The sequence below is a fragment of the Temnothorax americanus genome, unplaced genomic scaffold (genome assembly GCF_048541705.1).
Source record: "Temnothorax americanus isolate GAGA-0224 unplaced genomic scaffold, ASM4854170v1 Scaffold92, whole genome shotgun sequence".
Lineage (NCBI taxonomy): Eukaryota > Metazoa > Arthropoda > Insecta > Hymenoptera > Formicidae > Temnothorax > Temnothorax americanus.
This window is the reverse complement of record NW_027509815.1, coordinates 3,220-18,159: the sequence shown is the minus strand read 5'-3', so window position 1 is coordinate 18,159 and position 14,940 is coordinate 3,220. Positions and strand designations below refer to the sequence as shown.

At 33.5% G+C, this 14,940-nt stretch overlaps 1 long non-coding RNA gene across 1 annotated transcript; it reads left to right on the top strand.

Annotated features, from left to right (window-relative positions):
* Positions 1-13,089: 13,089 nt before the first annotated feature.
* Positions 13,090-14,416, top strand: LOC143908328 (uncharacterized). Its single transcript, XR_013260105.1, has 3 exons — positions 13,090-13,836; positions 14,048-14,204; positions 14,290-14,416. It is a non-coding gene; the product is annotated as an uncharacterized LOC143908328 (long non-coding RNA).
* The last annotated feature ends 524 nt before the right edge of the window (positions 14,417-14,940 follow it).

Below are 14,940 nucleotides of genomic sequence, written 5' to 3'. Positions count from 1 at the left end.
CAGAATTAGGTGTTCCTACGTCAACTCTTCCTCTGACAGATAATTGGCTGTCTTGCATATCTAGAGGAAACTGTATGTATCCCTCCAAAGATTTGCAGACAGCAGCCAGTATTATGAACGAAGAATTTGTAAAACTTCATGGGCGCTCATTTAGCAAAGAAAGTGGTATATTTGACAAGGTAACAAGCATCACGTGCGCAAAAGTTTCTTTTCCCGCTTGTGTAATCGCGTGCCTTGTACGAACCCGTACGTATATACGCCTGCGTCAGATTAATCAAGAGATAAAACAACAAAACTGTACTAGAAAAGAAAAAAGAAAACTCAAACATATATGCAACAAACAGTCTGTATAGTTATGCTTCACTTTTGTGATATATATATTAAATATAACATATTTTTATCAAAATTGCGTTATACATGTCTTATTTCATTTTTGAAACTTTTAAAGAGCGCGCTACCTAAAAGCTCAAGCTCTGATTGGTTAAGATCTCAGACTTCCGCCATTATGCGCAATGGTTCACCTTTCTTCTTACACCATGGATCCACTCATCTCCGGGATTAGTGTGACCTTGCAGAGTGGCTTTCTAACATATTTTAAATTTTGTCATGAAATTTTTAATGAAAGTGAGTTTTATAGTGTTTCGAAAACCCTCGACAAAGGTTCTAAGAATGACATACATAAAAAATAGGGGGCTTTATTTAAAAAATTTGAGGGAACCCAAGCAGCATTTTTCGGTTAACTTTCCGACTAAGGACTACTTTTCTACTAATCACAACGTTGTAAGCGGTTCAAGAAAGTTATAAAATGTAACTTATAATTACTAACGTTTTTTGGACGTTGTCTAAACGTTAAAATTACGACGTGCTTTTTTTACCACTTTCCCAACGTCAAATTCGAAACAGTTTAAGTCCTATTACCCGACGTTAAGATATTTAACGTTCGCCTGACGTTATACTCTGCACTACACTTTTTGAGCGACTTCAATACGTAATTCCCAACGTAAACCAACGTTTTGTTATCAAACGTTGTAAAACGCTAACGTTGTGAAACGTCGCCTGTGGTTATTTCTGACTGACGTTAAGAAATCGCGAGAAATGGTAACAAATTCTGCCTAAAAAAATGTAGAGCAGATTACTGCTGCGTCAAGCGGGCATCGTCGACGGCAATTCGCGGCGTCGTGCGTGAGCTACGAGGACTATGCGACGAATGTTGACGATCCACGGCCGAACCGGTCCATCTCATCTCACGCGGTTATCGTCGCGTCGTCGGGAAACAACGCGCGCGCGCCGCGCGGTTCACAGCTCGAGAGCGCGTTCGCTCGGCTGCACGGCTGCCATAACCATGCTCTAGATCACCATATAGATGGTATTGCATAGGTCGGATTTGGTTAAGATATACGACTCATTCGCAAATCTAGTATAGAATTTTCAACTAATTAATAATTTATCGACATGTTAAGTCAGTTTGGCGACCTTGTTAAGACTTTTAGTCAATATAGGTACAATTTTGCCTACAGTGGTATACTACTTAGTTTGGAAAAGTCTGAAAAAGTTAATTATTTTATACGAAAAGACAAATTTTAGTAGAATTTATCGCACCTTTTACTACGTAAAGTTTGATATAGTGTGGAACGCTGACTTCGCCATTTTCATTCCTCAAAGAGGAAGGCAAATAATCCGCCATTTTCCAGTATATTTAGATTTAAATTTTTTAACGCACTTTATTAACAATTTAAAGCATTTATATAATATCTGTTGTTAAAGTGTTTTGACAACATATTTATCTTAAAAGTAATTTTGATGAAAAAAAAATTAAAATCTACACTTTAAAAATTTTAGTTATTTATTAGAATATTTAGTAAATTGGAATATTTTAGAAAGGATTCGTTTAATTTTGATCTATCATTTCCACATTTATCAATAAAGTGGGTTTTGTTATACAATTTCAGTGCTGGGTTCGTGTATTTATGGCAAAATTACAATAGTATCAAAGACTGCGCAAACTATATTTTTCCTATAAAGCCATTTTATTTGTGCCAAATTGATAAGTACGTATTATGATACATTTATTACACCAATGCCGTCATATGGTTTAAATGGAAGCACGAAAACTACACCTAAAATGTACGTTGTGAAAAAATAACCTCAGGTCTAGCAGAGTGTACAAAATCAAAGTTTACATACCAACGTTAAAACTGGTGGAAAAAATGTAACCTCAATTTAACTTATATAAGTCGGATTCCAACGTTGGTACAACCTAAATTTGATTCCCCAAATTAGTGCAAAAGAGGGTTGAAACGACGTAGCAAAAACGTTGGATACCAACGTTAAGTGTGTTTATCTTAACGTCGGGCGGACGTCAAAATGCTGCTTGGGAATTGACTTTGACCTTGAAAAGGTCACTCAAGGTTAGGTTCATATTTTCATCATGTAGCCTCCCTCCAAACCAAGCAACTTTTGTCTGATACAATTTTATCTATGAACGAGTACAAAAGAGATGTTGAAATACATTATTTGAAATGGGACATCCTGTGTACATATACTATGTATAATACAGGGTTTTAAGGGCATCCTATAGTGGCAGTAGTTACCGACATTTGCAGATTCGAAGAATTCTTTGAATTGGCTTTACAGAATTGCAATTTTCTGGTCTAGAATTAAAATACGCACAAAAATCTATTTTCCGATACACGATATATCAAAAACAAAAAAAATTAAAAATTTGGGCACACATAGACCTGTCACCTAACGACAATATTTGCTTAAACAAAAAAACTGCAGTTTACTTATATGTACAAAATGATACACAAGGGAAGTAGACCCTGGTAACCATCTCCGATAGAAAACGATAAAAAAATTTCTTATCGTTTTTAATACGGTTAGTGAATCGTTTATTTACGGTACTCTATCAGAAACTCACGTTACAAAATACTTGGGATCTTATCGTAAATGTCTTATCAGCTATACATCAGTTTCTATCGTTTTTAATATGGTTAGTGAATCGTTTATTTACGGTATTCTATCAGAAACTCACGTTACAAAATACTTGGAATCTTATCGTAAATGTCTTCTCAGCTGCACATCAGTTTCTATCGTTTTTAATATGGTTAGTGAATCGTTTATTTACGGTACTCTATCAGAAACTCACGTTACAAAATACTTGGAATCCTATCGTAAATATTTTATCAGCTATATATCAGTTTCTATCGTTTTTAATATAATTAGTGAATCATTTATTTACGGTATTTTATCAGAAACTCACGTTGCAAAATACTTGGGATTCTATCGGAAATTTCTTATTACCTTTATATCGGTCTCAATCAGTTTTTAACATAATTGAAGTTTCGTTTATTCACAATACTCTATAAGAAATTCTCGATACAATACACATGGGCTTGCATCCTAAATTTCTTATTAGTGGTGCATCGGTTTCTATAATTTTTAATGATATTAAAGTAGCTATAATTGTCTTTTTAATATGGTTAATAGTGAACCGTTTATTTACGATGCCCTGTCAGAAAAAAATTGGAAAAATTTGAAATTTCTCAGCTATATATCAGTCAGAACATTTTTAGATGTTTGCTACTCTGCATGCCACCGGATTATAACCGTGTAAAAGAAAAATAAACCGTATCAGAGATCTTTCTATGATAAAGAAAGAACTGCATTTTTTTTTGAAATAATTAAGCTTCCACCTTTGCGACAACAGCACCAGGAAGCCAAGGGCCAAAATTTTCACGGTTATTAGAGAAATAAAAACAACATTTACATTAGAAACGTCTTATTTAAAATTGCACTAAAATACAAATAAAATATTTTATTATTTTAATCTTAATAACAAATCATACACACATAAAAATACTTCGACGAACTTTGTTTTCGAAGATGATAAGTTGTATGTCGGAAAATCCTGATAAGAAACGATAGATGTGTCGGTTCGGTTAAGTCGTATAAATATCGACGAGATGTCTATCGTTTTAACCTTATAAAAACATATGCAAAGTAGAAGGTTTTCAAACAATTCAATTTATATCATTAATATACGATAGAAAACGAACCGATTTGCTGCCGTACAGAAAATGATAAGTTGTATGTCGGAAAATCCTGATAAGAAACGATATAGATGTATCGGTTCGGTTAAATCGTATAAATATCGACGAGATGTCTATCGTTTTAACTTTATACAAACATATACAAAGTAGAAGGTTTTCAAACGATTCAATTTATATCATTAATATACGATAGAAAACGAACCGATTTGCTGCCATAAAGAAGATGATAAGTTGTATGTCAGAAAATCCTGATAAGAAACGATAGATGTATCGGTTCGGTTAAGTCATATAAATATCGATAAGATGTTTATCATTTTATTCTTATATATCCGTATTAATGCATACGGTAAAATTATTACCATAAATAACGATACATATTATATCATGTATATACGATTGATTCAGATGGGCAATAATTGTACATATAGAAAACGATTCATAACTATAAAATTTGTATAGTTATTTTCTTATTCGGACCTAAAACGATAGAAACAGATTCGATTCGATTAATGTTTTATCTGTCTTCTAAATATGCAACGATAGAACCGATAAGATACGATTAAAAACGATACAGATATAGCCGTTTTTAATCGTTTTCTATCGGATATGGTTACCAGGGGAGACAACGGGAGCTTTCCAGCAAGCGACACAAGTCGACACAGGTATCGTTTTGTCTTTGTTACTCATTGCCAAAAAAGAAAGATAGAACGACGTTTGTGTCGGCTTGTGTCACTTGCTGGAAAACTCCCAACATTTAGGAACAATTTCGTGTAAATAGAACTAAAATTCAAAGCCTAGAAAAAAAGATTTTTACTAACGCAGCTTTATTAAGCAAAAGCACATTCAGGTTGATAGGATAAGCAGTATTGCGTGTAGCGAGAGATGGCGCAGCAATCGAACAAAGACAGATGCCTCTCGTTAGACAAAGACAGATATATATATATATAACCAGAGAGAAGAATGAGAGTGGTCATGCCCGCGTTTTAGGTGGTCCCCGTCCACGAGCGCCTCTATGTGCACAAAACGTGCACATTGAACTACGTAGCCATGTCCACGAAAATTTCTGATGGGTAACGCGTTATGTGCACGCTCTATTGGTTCTGATTCGTGCTATGTGCACGATCTTTTGGTTCTGTTCCGTGCTATGTCCAAAGCGTCGGTAATGCATGATAATGCATGACACTTACCCGTAAAGCGGGTAGCGCACACTCTGCATAACGCATAATACGTAAGCGTAAGAAAATTGATTGGTCTATTTTCTTATGCTTGCACATTATGCGTTATGCAGAAGTGAGTGCTCCCCGCTTAATACTATACTACTATACCCGTAAAACATGATTATATGTATATCATACAGATTTCAAATATACATATATAAACGCACACATGTATTGTAAAATTTATTTTTGCGTTTATGATGTAATTTACAAAAGATCTGTTTTCAATATTCTGTAATTTGAAAATGTACATTATGTTATATATATTTTTAGAAATTATTTTAATAAATTATTTTTATATTTTAATAATATATATTTTGTCTTCTTATAATTTTAATATTGCATTTTTATTAATATTTAAAAGCACGATAAAATTAATATTCCAAAATAATTATGAAAATAATATATTTCTTAAAAATTAATATTACCAAAATTTCAACAAAGTTTTTAGTGAAAAATGCTAGCATGTCCAACAAGAATGCAAGTCTCTATAGGCAGTAACAACGATTATTTTATCTATATTTTGAAACGACTACAGTTTTACAAAACGCGTCGCTACAGCGAAACAAGTGAACTGCGCGCAAGTGAACATCTCGATAAAAATTGAGAGCCGTGTATGCTATGCTCAGTGCAACGGAGAGTCTCTCAGCAGTGCACAGTGCTACTTCGTTAATATAATTTTGCGAATTAGCGTTCTACATCGTAGTTATCAAACTACGTTTTTATTGATATTCTTTTATTTCTATTTAGTTATCATTTTATAGTATATATACTGCAGTCATATAAAGTTTAGTAAATAAAGTATAATAAAGTGTTCACAATGGAAACAGTTTATGATAAGTGTGCTTATAAAAATTGTCGCAACGGACGATATTCTACAGGGTCACATTTATTTAGGTTTCCATCAAAGGATGATGCAAGACAAAAATTATGGATACGCAACAGCGGTAAGTTTCGAATATTTTTTAACTTTTATTTTATTTATAAATCACGTTACAATAATATCAAGAGATACGGTAGCGTTTCGCGTCAAGTACACGCGAAGCGAGACCGCACCGTTTTTTACGCGAACGCATGAATTGCGAATACCCGAGATTTTGATATCTCAATAACGAGTGAACGGATCAAATTCTAAATAAGTAGGCTTGATCGATGCTAAGTAGCTTGGGTTCGAATTATATAATAAGTGTTTTTATTTTTTTGCTACGTTTGCTCTACGCGAGTGAAGATATTATACAATGCAAAGTCTGAAATGTTAAATTTTACATTAAGAAACGTCATTGTTGTCATCGTACGGTTGTTTTTTCCTCTATAATGAATACCTGAAATTATTTAAACGCGGATTCTATGAAAAACTTATTTAAAGTTTTTGTAGAAGAAATATATAAATATTTGTAAAGGTAAAGGATTTGACGAAAAATTAAACTCTGACATAAAAGATTTATGTAAACAAGCGTTAAAAGAATTTGGTTATATAAATTGTTCATATTTTATTAGAAATGACTTACTATATATATGCATTGTCATTACATTTCATTTGATACTTCAAGTGCTTTTTTAAGCTTGACAAACAAAATCGAATCAGTTTATTATGAGCTAGTAAACACGCGGCGCCGTATTTTCGCGGCTTCCGCCTTTCTTTTTTTTACGTACACGTGCGCTCAATTTCGCGCTTCGGTTGCCTTTGATAGAGAAGGACAGATCGATAGATAATCTTTTATTTCTTCCCTTTGTATGATGATCTGAGGACACAATCTCGAGTGTACAAATTCATGTATAAGCAAATTTGGACGTTCGGAATTATACAACGAGAAAGAATAGAATAGAAGATCGTGTACTCATCGACCTCTCTCTCTCTCTCTCTCTCTCTCTCTCTCTCTCTCTCTCTCTCTCTCTCTCTCTCTCTCTCTCTCTACCCCTATTTCATATATAATTTTTTAAGATTTGGTTGATTAGACTCAGTTTTATACGCGATCAAATACAAAATTAATATATAAACGAAAAAGTATAATTAAAGAAAGTTAAGGAAGGATAGAGGCAAATTGACTTTCAGGAAAAAAGCAAGAAGAAGATGCAGCTTGTAACGTTTATGAAAAAATTTGGAAAAAAATTGTGCAAATTAAAAATTTGCACTTGGCTTCCTCATCAAATTGCGATTTGCACATAGCAAAGTCACAATTTTGAAGTGAGAAAGTAGGAAATTAGCAAATTGAATCCACAACGTATTGCTACGCGCGAAAAGCTATTCCTTTATGAGGAAGCCAACCTAAAAATTATGCATCTAATAAATGTATAAAAATTGAATATTATGAGCATCAATATATATATATATATATATATATATATATATATATATATATATATATATGCAGAACGCATATCGTAAGTACCTTTTCATTGAACAACTGTATATTATGTAGACTAAACGTTATTATGAGGACCATTTTTATAATTATACGAAATGTATATTATAAAGCCTTTTTAAATTTTGTGTACTGTAGAAATAATGTAATACAGATTTAGAGGCATTTAATATATTATATTTATTTCAATAATTTATTATTTTGTATACCCTTATAATCTTTATGAATAAATAGTTTTTCCAATTTATCTCTAAATAATTTTATATTGCTATTTATGTGATAAAACTTTTTTGATGGTTGAATATATTATTAATTAAAAGACCATTGTTTGAATGCAAAATGGAATATCTTTAATAACTCATCTACGATATGATACATATATCTACTACATTTCTGTAACCTATTAATAGGCTCATGAATAGCATTTATTTATTAGGACCTTATTACGATTCAATCGGTAGAATAGTTGTTTTTGGACCTCATAAAATTACATTGTTCTATATTTGATAATATTTTGTTAGCCATAATGTACATTTAATTAGATCTGTAGTCAAAAGCAATGATTTGTACTAAAGATACTACGTATGCAGCAATATATCAGATCGGGTAACATAATTGTGTTTTATTATAAATTAAAATGATGGTCCTCGGAATATACAATTAATCCATAAAAACAAAAATGTTTAATATATATATATTTTTTTTCATAAACGTTACAAGCTGCATCTTCTTCTTGCTTTTTTTCTGAAAGTCAATTTGCCTCTATGCTTCCTTAACTTTCTTTAATTATACTTTTTCGTTTATATATTAATTTTGTATTTGATCGCGTATAAAACTGAGTCTAATCAACCAAATCTTAAAAAATTATATATGAAATAGGGGTAGAGAGAGAGAGAGAGAGAGAGAGAGAGAGAGAGAGAGAGAGAGAGAGAGAGAGAGAGAGGTCGATGAGTACACGATCTTCTATTCTATTCTTTCTCGTTGTATAATTCCGAACGTCCAAATTTGCTTAAACATGAATTTGTACACTCGAGATTGTGTCCTCAGATCATCATACAAAGGGAAGAAATAAAAGATTATCTATCGATCTGTCCTTCTCTATCAAAGGCAACCGAAGCGCGAAGTTGAGCGCACGTGTACGTAAAAAAAAGAAAGGCGGAAGCCGCGAAAATACGGCGCCGCGTGTTTACTAGCTCATAATAAACAGATTCGATTTTGTTTGTCAAGCTTAAAAAAGCACTTGAAGTATCAAATGAAATGTAATGACAATGCATATATATAGTAAGTCATTTCTAATAAAATATGAACAATTTATATAACCAAATTCTTTTAACGCTTGTTTACATAAATCTTTTATGTCAGAGTTTAATTTTTCGTCAAATCCTTTACCTTTACAAATATTTATATATTTCTTCTACAAAAACTTTAAATAAGTTTTTCATAGAATCCGCGTTTAAATAATTTCAGGTATTCATTATAGAGGCAAAAACAACCGTACGATGACAACAATGACGTTTCTTAATGTAAAATTTAACATTTCAGACTTTGCATTGTATAATATCTTCACTCGCGTAGAGCAAACGTAGCAAAAAAATAAAAACACTTATTATAGAATTCGAACCCAAGCTACTTAGCATCGATCAAGCCTACTTATTTAGAATTTGATACGTTCACTCGTTATTGAGATATCAAAATCTCGGGTATTCGCAATTCATGCGTTCGCGTAAAAAACGGTGCGGTCTCGCTTCGCGTGTACTTGACGCGAAACGCTACCGTATCTCTTGATATTATTGTAACGTGATTTATAAATAAAATAAAAGTTAAAAAATATTCGAAACTTACCGCTGTTGCGTATCCATAATTTTTGTCTTGCATCATCCTTTGATGGAAACCTAAATAAATGTGACCCTGTAGAATATCGTCCGTTGCGACAATTTTTATAAGCACACTTATCATAAACTGTTTCCATTGTGAACACTTTATTATACTTTATTTACTAAACTTTATATGACTGCAGTATATATACTATAAAATGATAACTAAATAGAAATAAAAGAATATCAATAAAAACGTAGTTTGATAACTACGATGTAGAACGCTAATTCGCAAAATTATATTAACGAAGTAGCACTGTGCACTGCTGAGAGACTCTCCGTTGCACTGAGCATAGCATACACGGCTCTCAATTTTTATCGAGATGTTCACTTGCGCGCAGTTCACTTGTTTCGCTGTAGCGACGCGTTTTGTAAAACTGTAGTCGTTTCAAAATATAGATAAAATAATCGTTGTTACTGCCTATAGAGACTTGCATTCTTGTTGGACATGCTAGCATTTTTCACTAAAAACTTTGTTGAAATTTTGGTAATATTAATTTTTAAGAAATATATTATTTTCATAATTATTTTGGAATATTAATTTTATCGTGCTTTTAAATATTAATAAAAATGCAATATTAAAATTATAAGAAGACAAAATATATATTATTAAAATATAAAAATAATTTATTAAAATAATTTCTAAAAATATATATAACATAATGTACATTTTTAAATTACAGATTATTGAAAACAGATCTTTTGTAAATTACATCATAAACGCAAAAATAAATTTTACAATACATGTGTGCGTTTATATATGTATATTTGAAATCTGTATGATATACATATAATCATGTTTTACGGGTATAGTAGTATAGTATTAAGCGGGGAGCACTCACTTCTGCATAACGCATAATGTGCAAGCATAAGAAAATAGACCAATCAATTTTCTTACGCTTACGTATTATGCGTTATGCAGAAGTGTGCGCTACCCGCTTTACGGGTAAGTGTCATGCATTATCATGCATTACCGACGCTTTGGACATAGCACGGAACAGAACCAAAAGATCGTGCACATAGCACGGATCAGAACCAATAGAGCGTGCACATAACGCGTTACCCATCAGAAATTTTCGTGGACATGGCTACGTAGTTCAATGTGCACGTTTTGTGCACATAGAGGCGCTCGTGGACGGGGACCACCTAAAACGCAGGCATGACCACTCTCATTCTTCTCTCTGATATAACATTGAAAACAGGATTAAAAATGTTGACATTACCGACGTTGAGGAAGTTCGGCCTTCGCTATAGGATCCCCTTAAAACAACCATTCAATATTTATATAGTAAATAGTACAGACTATACTGATTGAGTATAAAAATCTTAGTAAACATAGGTCGAAAGTTCAACCGTTACTAAGATACAACTATTTTTGTTTACCCGGGCTTCGCCCGGGAGTCGTTTTTCTCAAAACGACTTCATTTGTGTTTCAATATCCTTATTGTGGACAAACATAAGGAGTGTGTCGGGTGGTTAATTTAAAGACGATAGTTTAACTTTTCCGCATGAATAACACATTCTAGGTGGTTAAGTTTTAAACTTTTTTGCTTGACAATAATCACATATTGCATCCATCTGCCCAATTATTACTCTCGGATAAAATTGATATTTGTAATTTGAATCATAACTAAATGCCTCTAATTTCAAATCAAACCGCATAAATGTTTTCATGGATTAAACATGTCGTAACCGGTCTTTTTCTACTCGAGTTTTACACTATTGAGTCATTTCCGTTTTTCCGATATTTCACTTACCGATCAGCGACATCGTCCCTTGATTTACCCGGGCTTTTTTCGGGAATTTTGAGATTGCTCACTCGCGATGTACACAGAACCTCGATATTTCACTTACCGCTTTTATCCCTTGGTTTTTTAAGTAATACTTACCAATTACCGATTATATACTTTAATTTTTTAAGTGAAAAATCGAGGTTATGTGTATTTCTGATACCGGTTTCCAAAAAGATCGGCAACGAAAAATTATACACTTTATGGCACTTCCCGGGAAATTCTACCCCTGTTTCATATATAATTCTTTGAGATTCCGTCAATTATTTCCCGAAAAATTGAAGAAATTAGAAAAACTGGTTTTCAGAATATTGGTAACAAAAAACTATACAGCCTATAGCACTCCCCGGAAAATTCTACCCCTACTTTATATACAATACTTTCAAAATCTGTCCAGCCGTTCTTGAGTTATAAATGATGATAACTAACCCGACTTTGTTTTATATATATAGATTCTTTAAGATTCGGTCAATTATTTCCTGAAAAATTGGAAAAATGTCGGATACCGGTTCCTAAAAAGATCGGTAACAAAATACTATACAATTTATAACACTTTCCAGGAAAAATTCTACCTCTGTTTTATATACAATTCTTTCAGATTCGATCAATTATTTCCCGAAAAATTCAAAAAATTTCTGATAACAAAAAAGGTTTCCAAAAAGATCGGTAACGAAAAAATATACACTTTATGGCACTCTCCGAGAAATTTTACCCCTGTTTTATATACAATTCTTTAAGATTTGGTCAATTATTTCCCGAAAAATTTCGGATACCGGTTCCCAAAAAGATCGGCAACAAAAAACTGTACACTCTATAACACTCCTCGGAAAATTTTACCCCTACTTTATATACTTTTAGTAAAAATTCGGTCGAATAGTTTAAGAGTGTATAAAGAACAGACATACAGACATTCTATTTTATCATCAATCTATATATATAAGTACCGTCGTCTGTATTGTATGTATTTATGTACGTCTAACCGTGAACTACTCATTCGTTAGTGGACCGAATTTTTACCAAGAGTACATGAAATAGGGATAGAATTTCCCGGGGAGTGCCATAAAGTGTATAGTATTTTGCTACCGATTTTCTGGAAACCGATTTTTCTAATTCTTCAAATTTTTTGGGAAATAATCGACCAAATTTAAAAGAATTATATATGAAACAGAGGTAGAATTTTCCGGGGAGTGTTATAAAGTGTATAATTTTTTGTTACCGATTTTTTTGGAAACCGGTTACAAAATTTTTCCAATTTTTCGGGAATTAATTGACCAAATCGCAAAAAATTATATATGAAGTAGGGGTAGAATTTCCCGGAGAGTGCTATAAACTGTATAGTTTTTTGTTACCGATCTTTTTGGGAATCGGTATCTTTTTGGAAATTGGTTACGAAATTTTCCAGAGCGGGAGAGAGAGAGAAAGAGAGAGAAAGAGAGAGAGAGAGAGATGATTGTTCTAATTTTTTCAAATTTTGAGATATTAGCTGAATTTTTTTAGAGATAATTTTTCGTTACTTTCTTAAAAACAATGCCCAAATTTTTCTAATTTTTTAGGGATGGCAAAGACGTGTATAATTTTTCATAATCGATTTTTTGGAAACCGGTTTCAAAATTTTCTAATTTTTTGAGGATGGCTACGATGAGTTTATAGAAAAATTGTTAATAATAAAGGGGTTTCCGATTTCTGCTCCAATTTCTGTAAATTTTGAGGTATCAAGCTGAATTTTTTTTTATTAATAATAAGAGAAATAGGATCGTAACGATATACAATCAATTAGAATCAAAAGCCATGCGATCCAAGCTTAGGTCTTTGACAGCCTTATATTAGTTTCTGTATACATATATGTCTATATATACACATATAATTTTTCCAACAAACTGCGCGCCGATTATTTGTCGGGTCCTCGCGGCTCGCGCGCGGGCACACTGCCGTGCGTTCGACGTCCGGCGTTCGTCGTCGTGCACTTCTCCTCTAGTAGAACGTCGCGACCCGCTGGGTGTCGGTCTACGGCCCGGGTGCGGTGACTGACGCGTCGCCGGTAAAACGGCACGCGTCAAACCCCCGGTTGCCCGGCCGGCTGCCCGGCAGTACACGCAAGGTATCAGGCCGCACGTTTTCGAATGAAACGCGCTCGCGCGCGCCCGTTCACCTCGGTGTGCGAGCGCGTGTGTGTCGCGCTAATTGGTTGTGCGTCGAGGCCGTCGCAAGCGCGCGCCATGGTACACGAGGCTAGAGACCCTTTAATAAGAGTCTGGCCATCATCACGTATTTCGATATTTCGATTTCAAGCATTATGATTGGTCCGCCATTTTTTCTCTAATGACGTAGTAATATGACGTAATATCATGCGCAGTCCATACTATATGTTGCTATATGTCGATGATCTAACCTCAGTCTGCATCGTGGTCGTGGAATTTATTGCGACCGTTACTGTCTGCAGTATCAGCAGTATACTCAGATTTTAATCAGAATCAGTGTCGTAATTGAAAAGAAAGTTATACATATTATCTATTAGAGGATTGTTATATTCAGATTATTAGGTAAGTATTTTTAATTTTACATTATTGTAAAATATCTGAAACAATATAACCTTACGTTTAAGATATAAATTAAACTTACTGTCATCAGTAATAAAAACTTCAAAATTAATTATAAATTCATCCAGTATGTATTACATGTAATAGTTTAATAATAAATGTTATTTTTTCTGATTTATCTATAAATCATTTATGTAGTTATTGAATATTTCAGCAACATGACTGGTTGTGTAGCTCCTGACTGCACAAATTCTGACGAAAAGGGATTTATAATGAAAATTTTTCCCCGAGATCCAGTTCGGCGTGCTCAATGGGCAGCAAATGTTAATAGAAAAGAGTGGATACCTACTGAAAGATCATTTCTTTGTGAAGTATGTTCAGGATTATTTATACAATTGATTTATTTATACAATTATTTATACCTCATGAAACATGTTTAATGTTTGCAATTTACAGAATGAGGATAACGAATAACAAAACAATTGTTAAACGTAAATATTATGACAGTAAGTCAATGGCGATGCACAGTGCAATAAAATAAAACAAATTGTTACAGTGCAATAAAATAAAACAAATTGTTACATTTTATTCTTTTAATTTATTCCTTGATCATCGAATGGTTAAATTTTCACTTTGAGGTTATAGTGATAATATAGCGTACTCGATTTCCTGACTCGGAGTCGGGTCTAGTCAGTAAATTGAATACGTTTATAATCATACGCATGCTCTGAAGCTACCCCCACTCAGATTAGAGAAAAAATGGCGGACCAATCAAAACGCTCTAAAATCAGATTTCTGATGGCCAGACTTTTATTAAAGGGTCTCTAACGAGGCTAACGGACCTCGTGCCGTCACCGGCCCGCTGTTGGTCGTACGGTTAACTTTCGGCAGGCCTGCGTAACGTTCCATCCTCTCTAACCCCGGGCCTCTTCATCGAGGGTTCGGCGGCGGCGGGTGGGACCGATACCGGGGTGGGACGCTACTGCTTTGGGTACTCTTAGGACCCGTCTTTCCGGTTATTGCGACCTTTTTTAAAAAAAGGTAAAAAAAGGCGCCAAGTACACGTATAGTAGTGTATATGTTGTTACCTAAAAAAAAAAGAAAGTG